The sequence below is a fragment of the Anopheles aquasalis genome, chromosome 3 (assembly GCF_943734665.1).
Source record: "Anopheles aquasalis chromosome 3, idAnoAquaMG_Q_19, whole genome shotgun sequence".
Classification (NCBI taxonomy): Eukaryota; Metazoa; Arthropoda; class Insecta; order Diptera; family Culicidae; genus Anopheles; species Anopheles aquasalis.
In genome coordinates, this window is record NC_064878.1 from 32,726,596 (window position 1) to 32,736,595 (window position 10,000).

Consider the following 10,000-nt stretch of genomic DNA (forward strand, 5'->3'; position numbering starts at 1 on the left):
AAAAAGTAGAATGATTACGTCACAAAAAATCGTTAAAAACGGGCCTTTTTTTGGCCTGAAAATACCGAAGTCCCCCCCTAATGGCGGTTCGCAATATTCTGGGATGCACAACGCTATTATATAGTTATCAAATGTAATCAAGTCTAACCCTTTGTGCTCTTTATGAAATGGCATCAACTATAAATATGATTAGAAATTGCAATCTGCTAGAGTAATGAATGAAAGCTAAAAATGTCTTAGAATTATATTTTGTAAAATTATGGTGTAAACTATTCTTTGAAAAATTTATCTTCCATTCTGGAATTACACAAATGAAGAAAAATGTTGTGGAAACAGTGTACAGCACACCAGCTTATCTTTTGCGATACAAGGGTTGCCGATCTGGCACAAGAACAAAACAAAAACCAAACGAATGTATTGTTCATTAAACCCCCAATTCACATTAACTTTACGTACAAATAAAACGCTACCAACTGTAAACGTGCGTGCTTACGCCGCACGCACATCCACATCCCAATGGACACCGTTTGCTAATCCAATTTGATCACCGTAATTTATTGCTTCTTGTCAGTCGGCAAATGAATTAGCGGTGAACGGTACCGGTTACCGGACAACACCGTCGGGCGACCCAAAACAGCTTTCAAAAAGAAACTGTCACGTGGAAAGCAGAAACAATTCGATCTGGACGACGAACGCGGTGGAAGAAAAGCAAAACCGGAGAAAGAAAGAAGCAAAACCGTAAAATGAAAAACGTCATCCCACTTGTGGGTCCGAATCTATCTTCGACGGAATTCCGATTCACACGACGTCCACGGGTGGAGGGTGGTGTAGCAGAGGGTCAAGATTCGAAGGTCTCGATGGAACCATCGGTGCCCCTTTGGCTCAACGTCCTTTGGCCACCAAAATTGCGGCATTCCATCCAGTGAGTGCGGGTTGAGACGCGGGGACGGATGGCGCGTTAATTGAAATGAGTCGATTTTCCTTCGTTCGATTCGGAAGCAGAAATTGGTAGGGATACGAGGACGCGAAGGAACGCGACTCTGATGACGACTGCCGTTGCTACGTAGCAACGTTCGATTAGCGTGTGCTGCGTCCACCTAAACACGGACACACCCATACACACGCTGCAATCAACGCCAGGAAAGAGTTTGAAGCAAAAAATAAAGGGAAACATTCTAAGACACGAACCGAAGAAGGGATCGGGGAGGACGATACGGGCGAGGTTCAATCAATTTTGCGCCACCATAGAATGACGCCACTTCATTGAACGAATCGAGCGAGCTCGACGATGGCCACCAAGCTCCAAGGTACCTCCTTCTTCGTGAATTTGGGAAGAGTTTTCCTTTCCAATTTCAGCGACATAAATCATTCTGTCCCTTCCGCTTGACTGACTGGGGGAAATGGATGGGAAAAGGGAAACTTTTGACGGTAAACTGTGATTAGTTGTTTATTAAGAAATCGCTGCAAATGGATTTTGTCACTAGCGCGCTACGCCAGCAAGCCTTGGCTTAGGGAAAAGGCACTTCTACAACACTGGGGCACTTATTATTAAGAATTATTTTCAAAGCTAACGGAAAGTAGCAACAGAAACAAATGAGTTCGCCTTGTTACCCTAACAGGCAAAACATTATTAAACTCCCGTCACCTAACATGCTAATTAGAAACTGTCTTGAGGCATGTGAAAATCTAAAGACCTCGTAACTGTGCGGCTACTCGGGACTTCGGGGTTACATTATTCAGTCCAGGCTACACTTCACCGATCGTATCGTGCTCGAAAAGGGGGGCGGGGGCCTAGTGTCAATTGCTAAGCACTGATAGAGAACTGCTCCGCGCGGTATGTGGGTCTCTCTTCCACTTACTCCAGTACTCAATCTCGCGTATGAAAAGTCAACACGGGGGAACAAACAGGATGGAATAAAGAAATTGCCACGATACTGCACAGAAGAGAAAAAAAATCCGTCAACCGGGACCTTGGGCCTTGGTGGTGGCCGAGGTGGGCCGAGTGTATACGTTAGAGAGCGAAAAACCATCTGCTCCACTCAACCCTCCCCCCCCCCCCGCGCTCCCCAGCACTCTGTGTGGTGCACTTTGTCAAGATTCATTCAAATAGCCGGAAGACATGTTATAATTATGCAGCGTGTAACAAAGTTTGCAGAGACGAGCGCCGGTAAAACGACAGAGAAATTAACAATGCGAAAAAAAGGAGCACATAATGAGGAGTGTCACGCGATGTCCGCTTGACCGTTCGTGGAGGTCCTTGGCAAGCCCCTAGAGTCTGCTGATGGGCATTTACACGTTTGTATATAACCATTATAAAGCATAAGATCGTCTCTCGGTTCGTAATCGCTCTTGGTTTTTATTGATTTTACGACGCAATTTGGATTATTGTTCCGTTGCATTTTTATACATGTTGTTTGTTGTTTTGTTTATAGAAGTTATAAAAAATATAGGATAGCTCTAAATGTTATCCAGCGCCATAAGCTTTGGTGTCTTTGACATGTTTATTGTGCCCATGAACGAAAACAAACACCTTTCATGTTACATTGCAGCAAAAAGTTTATTGCGGTATTATATAATGATACTCTATCTTGTTCCTGAAACTGTTCGACCGTACCACCAAAGCGGTAGTAAGAACAGCTAAAATGTTACAGTAATAGTTTAAATGCTTCTTCATTATGGGAAATAATGCATTTATATTTTTTAAAAGAACATAAACAATGTTTATGGTGAATTTATGAGCAAAAAGTAGCATTGTTATGTGTTTTAATCACAACAAAAGTTAGCTCAAGTAATCATCATACACGCTGACATTGATTGATTAGTTGATTCATATGCCATACCAGCATCAGCACCATCTCTAGAGAAGACTTCGACCGAACCATTACGCTAAAACGCTTCGTTACCCTTGGCCTGCCACCGCCGGGTGGATAACACATCTCCCCATCCCCTGGCAGTCGCACCTAGAGACTAGCGGAACCCTGAAACACTGGACAGGGGAATCCTCCGGCACACTCACTCATCCAACACCAAATGGTTACCAAATGGCCACCTAGGCAACTAAATTAGCGTACTCCGGTGCTAATGAGAAATGTATCTCAAGGGAAAAATGAAAGGATTATCTTTAATTAGCGGGATTATCATTTTCCATTAATTACTTCGATCGATTATGGGTAGCGGCCAGTATTTCGGTGAGCAAATCGCGCCACCAACGGTCTCCCGGGATGCCCGAGGGACCGCGGTGCGTTACTGTAACCTTGCTTCGGATTTACTGGATCATTTCCCCGTGGATACGCAAACTTTGCCAGCGTCCATTCATCTCTCTGGCGTTGAACGTTAATTAATTTTCGCCACTCGAAACGAGGCACATTGCGTTGCGTTTTCCTTGCGTTGCTTCTTTAAAGGAAATCCTTTGTATCAATTCATGATTGGATGCCGCCTTTCCCACAACGTTCATAAGACTTTTCGTACTGATTTTGATAACATATGATGCAGATGTACGAATGTTAAGCACACCGCAAGAGATTGCAGTACTCACACTATGCCGAACCCATCACGAGCCCGTTGAACTGAGGTGGTTAACTTTCAGGCCGCTCCCAAAGGGTCAAACTCATTAGAGTGAAAGGGCCCTGCGGGCTGTACAACGCTCCTTTACCCACCACCCGTCGTCGTCGTCGTCCTGCAAAGTCCTAACGAACGATGCTTACGGCTCTTGCGTCGAGAGGGCGTAACGTACGGTACACACGTGCTAGAACGAAAGAATAGCTCTGAGCTATCCTTTAACGAAGCAGCCGGATAAGAACGTGTCCAGGGTTCATGCGGCATATGGCGAACCGTTGCACTGACTATTGCATTCTGCTGAACCGGTGGCTCACCGAAGGAAACACGCGATCAGAAATGTTCTTTTGGGAGATGTTGCTTGGATGAAGTGACTGGTTTTCACAATTTCAGCTCAACATTTAAGAAACCTTCATTTTATCAATGCCAAGGAGACTGCTTAATTGCGAGGAATCATTTTTATGATCTAAACGTAGATCAATAGAAAATGTAATTGTTCGTATTGCGTTTGGAGATCCCGAATGCATCATACAGCATCACGGTCCGTTCCGGCAATGAGTAATTGTGTGGTTCAATCTCTCTCTCTCGCTCAAGACACGCCTTCATTGCTCTTTCTAGCCACACCATTTCTATGAAATGAAGACGACTTAATAAACCTAAAGATGGCATCCAGGAACATTGTCTTGGTAGGAGATAGCTACACAACCATCCCATCCATACTGTTCCTCCTGCCCGGATCCAGCGATCTACGCTGAATCCTATACTAAGAGTAAGGGGGTTGCTAAAGTTGACGATGAAGATGACAACGGTGTTGATGGCGATGTCGGAGAAGCAGAGAAGCTCCCGCTCGATGCCACCGTGTCTATGCAAAGAGACACCGATGGGACACGGAAAGCCAGGCTCGATTCTTCCCTGCGCCCACCGGCCACCAGCTCGGGGTCGCTGCGAGGCACCATCCAACGTCACCGAAGCGTTCGCATCTCTCATTAGAAACGGCTATGCACGTGACGCAGACATGCATATAGCGCCAAAGGGACGACTTGGCCAACCCAACCCGATTCCCGGCGAACGCTTCCATGGCAGAAGTAAACAATTTTAATTAAAACAACGGATAATTAAACAAGACAAATTTTCCATGCGCTTCCAGGGTGTGCGCTTATCTACATTTTTCGTCTGAACCGGTCCCGGTATGAACGAGACCTGACGGATCGGAGCTGTAGCGTCTATGCATTTTTCGATGCGAATATTTGATGGTAAATCATGGACAAGTGTGGTCCGCCAAGTATTTTACATTAAAAATTGCCTGAGAAATTGTATCACAATTAAAACATAGAACAGACAAACGAAATAAAAGAAAAAAGTCGACAATGAACTAAAGTCATGTGCAAATCCACTATTAACCACGACATGGTGACCACAAGTCGTACAAGGAGGAATGTTGGTATAGTGGATCCCGTTTGGTGACGTTCATTTGAGGATTATTTATTTGGCTCTTGTGCTCAGGCATCCCGTGTAACAAGATATCCAATAAGAGACCAAGAGGGAGTGAACTGTTGAACGTGCTAAAGTGAGAGAATTACGGCCTCCGTGCCACTAGCATCGTGGCGTAGTAGTGGCGTGCGGCGAAAAAGAAAGACCAACTCATCGGTGAGATAATGGACTCAACCAATCAAGCAAAGAGGAGCAAAAGCCCCACAGCACCGCACGGCTAGGGGTCTGTAATTTTGTAGATGGATTCTATTTCCACTCAGTAAAGATATGGGAAAGCTACGGAAGCCACGAAAGGGAAGTTTCCTGAGACAAACGCACTAACACCAAAGGTTATGAATTCACTAATGCACATTGAAGCGCGTCGGTAGGCTTATCAACTGCGATGGAAATGGTTCGTTGTGCGTGGTAGAGGCTGAAACCCTTCACAAGAACGTAGCAAAGGATTCCTATCTGAAGCCTGAACCTGTTAAAGATGAAATACTATTATCATTCACACACTGTATTCGGAAAGTAATCTAATGTATACGTACTGCCAAGTAAGTTAGTTAACGTAATATTTTTCAACATAAGAACATTACGAATCCACTGTTCTTTCCATTTTGAATACTTTCCCCTTCTACTTTCTTGCCCAAGAACGCTGCCAATATACTTACCCTCCAGGGTGATGTAAGTTTCGATGGAACAAAATAACTAACCGACCATTAGGTCCTTCCGAATGAAAATACCATAACAATGTTGTAAGTTAAGTGCTCCAGTTTTAACGACTGGATGGCTTGACGATTGGCTAGTTGTTATAGAACCACTTTATCCACTGCTCGCCTGGCACACGTATTTGCGCTTCGAAAACGATTCTAGTGCAGGTTGGTTAATCAAGGATCCTTGCTGCAGTTGCTTACCAACTCTACACGCTAGCATGCCATGAATATCCATAAACTGTTGCTTGATGTGGTCATGCAATCGTTTCACACTTCGAAAAACAGCGCGACTTTCATTGTTGAAGAGGTGTAAACGAATGATGATTTAACATTTGAATAATAAAAAAATATTTGATTGCGTTTTCGTTGTTCGAAATTAGGAGTCATTATTATAAGTCATTGTAAGCTGAATTATGTAGGTTTCAAAGAGTTACTCAAAATACGAAAAGTACGTTACGTACAGCAAAAATAGCAAGTGTAGATTTAACAAATGAACTCATTGGCTAATATGGTAATCAATAATATCAATCGATTGAATAGTTAAAACAACTTGTTTTTTTAGGCCTCCTTTCAGGGGTTTTTTTAACTTCTTACCAACCTCTTTCTGCGCCTTTCTCCGGCAACACGTTCTCCAAAAATTTTACAGACACGTCAAAGCACGAGTGCAGCCAACTTTCCATTTACGGTGATTCACTGAGATTTTCAATGCGACGATTCGCACCGATTTCAACGGGATCTCACCATCCGGGGTAGAACGTTCCTTTGTGACCTTTGGCCACCGTTGCCGCCGTGCTTTCGCCCAAACCCAAAGCCGTTGTATAAAAAACAGCGTCAGCGGATCAACGTCTTGGGTACGCTGGAAAATGTTCTTCACTGAAGATTGATAAGTTCTTTTGAAGGTCAAACTACGTAACAAACGCATGGCAGGCACAGTAACTAATTGACACAATTAGCCTTAAATTAAAGGGTTTTATTTTAAACATAGTGAAAGAATGGAAAATAGAACAGCACAATGCGTGGATGGCACACGAATTGTGCTCTTGTTTGCTAGATACTTCTTGCAATTATAAGACTATCGGAGGTATTGACTTACCAAACTGCATCAGGATCTAGAAGCACACGCGAATTTGTTCCCCACTTTTTACCGAGACTTTTCAATTGATATTGTCAACGTAGTGCCAAGTAAAACTCCTAGGAGAGCAGAGAAAGTAAATATTCCACATCCTTGCCTCGTAGACGCTTGCCGTGCCGTCCACTGCTGACAACCTCCTGATCAACGACTTTTATCACACATCCACAAACACACTTACCCCGAATGCATACACACATATGTGACCACTCTCAGCTAGAGCGCCACTTATGGCCACAGTGTCTCCGGCGTACAGGCCGCGTGGCCGGGGCAAAAGGCAGGACTCGCCGCCGAAACGGAAGCGTGCGTCACCGTCCATGGGTATGTTGGGCAGAAGATCGAAGCAGGCGGAAGGAAGAGAATACACAAACGATCTATGTTGCGCGTTCCTATATTTTTGGTGAAATTGAGCGTACAGTGCAACGTTTGCTCTGCAAATTGCTACGGCGAACGTTTGGCGAACGTGGCACAATATGCAGCCATGCAACGGCCATGGCCATGGCCCTGGCATACGCTCACTACTCCCAGCGACTGCTGGTGTTGCACTTTTTGCCATTTCCACGACGCCCGTACTCTGCCACTCGTCCATTCCATCTCGTCAACAGCACTTCCTTTCTGCGCTAACTGAAACCTCGGATATATTCCTTTTTCCACTAAGTTGCAGTGCTCGTTACCACCGAAAGGGGGAGGGGGGGAGGGAGGGAAATGGGGGTGGGTACGGTACCATTAGCCAGCGGTATGTGCCAAGCAGCAATTGCTGTCATCATGATCAGCATTATTGTTGTCGTTTGATTGGCACCTCATGGTTGACATCGCTTCGATTTATCCGTCTTCCACTTTTACCATTATTTCGTTGTTGTTGTCGTGCTGCTAGTGATATTGACATACCGAACTTGAGGATTTTCGACTTGCTAACCATTTGTTGAACAACAAAAAAAAACGGCCAAGATTCGTCGCGCAAGTCGCCAATGAAATGAATTTCAAATTGTTTTCCCCATATAATCTCTATAATCACTTAGAATCGTCCAATGAAAAAGCAGGTGCTGATCAAATTAAAAGCATTTACCACCGTTTCGAAAGCCACAGTTAGAAACCGAGCGGTTTTTTTTTACATCTCGCTTCCCCCCCCCTCCGGCTGTCCCTGATGGTGCGGCCATCTCGTAAAGTAACCTTCATCCGGCGAAACCTAGAAACCACTAGATGGTAGGTAGCGCAGCTGCATAGTAGAAAGCGCTTCAACGGCACTTTTGCAAGCATTTCGCAGCCAATTAAGAAACTCCATGGGCAACGGGCTAGTGCTGGGAAGAACTCGACGGCCTCAGAGCCTTAACAAACCGAAGCCGAATACCGACCGACCGACCGACCGACCGACCGACCGACCGACAGCATCAGCGACAATAATCCCCACCAAAACCAAGAGCCAGCCTCTAATAATTGCTAACGTTGCGACTAATTAAAATTTATAGAAGCGTAACAACCAACACCCCCTCCCAACCCCCCTGGGTTGGGAGATTTGCCTGGTCGATTCCTGGATCCAGGTGCCCGGTCCCTCACCGTCCCCTAGCCGGCTCAGTTTACGTTACGTGCGCAACGGCGTATTGGAAGAAACACAAACCGAACCGAGCAACAAAACTTTACAGTACTGCTGCTGCTCAACATACTAGCACTACGCCCAACATCCCCACTCCCCCACAACAACAACAACAACAACAAGCACAGACACAAATTTGAATTCCCTGCCATCGGCAAACAGTGCTGGCAACATATTTACACAACAGCGGGCACACACGCGACGCTCGTGCCCCCCGTGGTGGCTTGCCCTTCGGCCAGCATGGCAAGCAACTCCCGCAGCTAATTAATTCCGTACGTAATAAATACTAACACGCGTAATAAAGTACACACTTAACGCTCACTTCGGTCTTATGCACCGGTAAGCGCATAAATCAAATGTCGTGTACACTAACGATGGGCGAGGACACGCGCCTCGCTAGGCCCCCGCTCCAGTCGCCGGGCTGGCTGTTCCGTTCGAGGATTATGCTGGTAATTGCCTCTCGGTATCGGTACCACATGGGGCCTCAGACGTGGATTTTAGATCGACGGGAGACTGTTGGAACGTCTTCCAAGTCACCAACAAACCGATAGCTTCAGTGATATCCTCGTTAGTATGGGGCTGGCAGTGCTGATGAGAACAAGAGGAAAGGCGTAACACCTGTGAACACAGTTGCACAATCGTTCAAGAAGAGGTGACATTTTCCAGTTTAAATTTAATTTTATAGAACCTAATATTGAAAAAATGGTCAAAATATCGTCGAGTCAACAATGAGCTCACCCCTTTGTAATGTCAATTTGGAGCTACGTTCGATGATGAAAGTGCTTCAAGAGGCGTAAAGAATAATTTGATGTTTCCAGCATTCTCTGAGAAATAGTCTGTCTCAAAGTAATTTCTGGTGGCCCCAGATTAATGCGGATATTTTTGTTTGAGAGCTACATTCTTTAAATATTTTCAGTCAACATTTCATGACATTGGTCAAAACTAATGCGCATAAAGTGAGTATGAGTGGTCGGTACAATCGCTCTGAAAGGCCCAAATGTCAGCATAACGTTTTTCTTTCATCAGCAACATCGTTCAACAAGCGCCAACTCCCTTCTTCACAATATTAAATCCCTCGAAACACCAAAATCATATACGGCAAAACATTGTTCGACCGGGTTGGTCAATTTTAAGAAAATTCCCCACTTTTTCGATGATTCCCCTTGGCTGGGGCGACATGAAGGTCGTCGTTGATATCTTCAAAATCGTTTTTGGAAGGAGTATACGTTTCATCGATTTTAATACAAAATTTTATATTGGCTCTTTGTTCAATGTTCATTTACACAGTGTCCACGTATACAACTGTATACAACTTCAATCATTTATATTTTCTTACAGGGTGAACAATTCTTTTTTTAAGTAAATTCGTTTTTTTAATTCGTTTTTTTTGTAAAAATATGTCTCGGAGTATCTTCGCTCCCAATTTTTTTACGAGTTCCAATCCCTTCCCAATTTCAATGCATGTGGCACAGATGACTTGCATAGGCATTTCATCCCATTTCTTTGGGATTGTTGCTTTACACTGAATCAAACTGGACA

General features: G+C 44.5%; 1 protein-coding gene across 2 annotated transcripts in view; it reads left to right on the forward strand.

The window, feature by feature from the left end:
* Positions 1–10,000, forward strand: part of LOC126577872 (LIM/homeobox protein Lhx1-like) — an 86,476-nt gene that overhangs the window by 51,051 nt on the left and 25,425 nt on the right. The window lies entirely within an intron of this gene.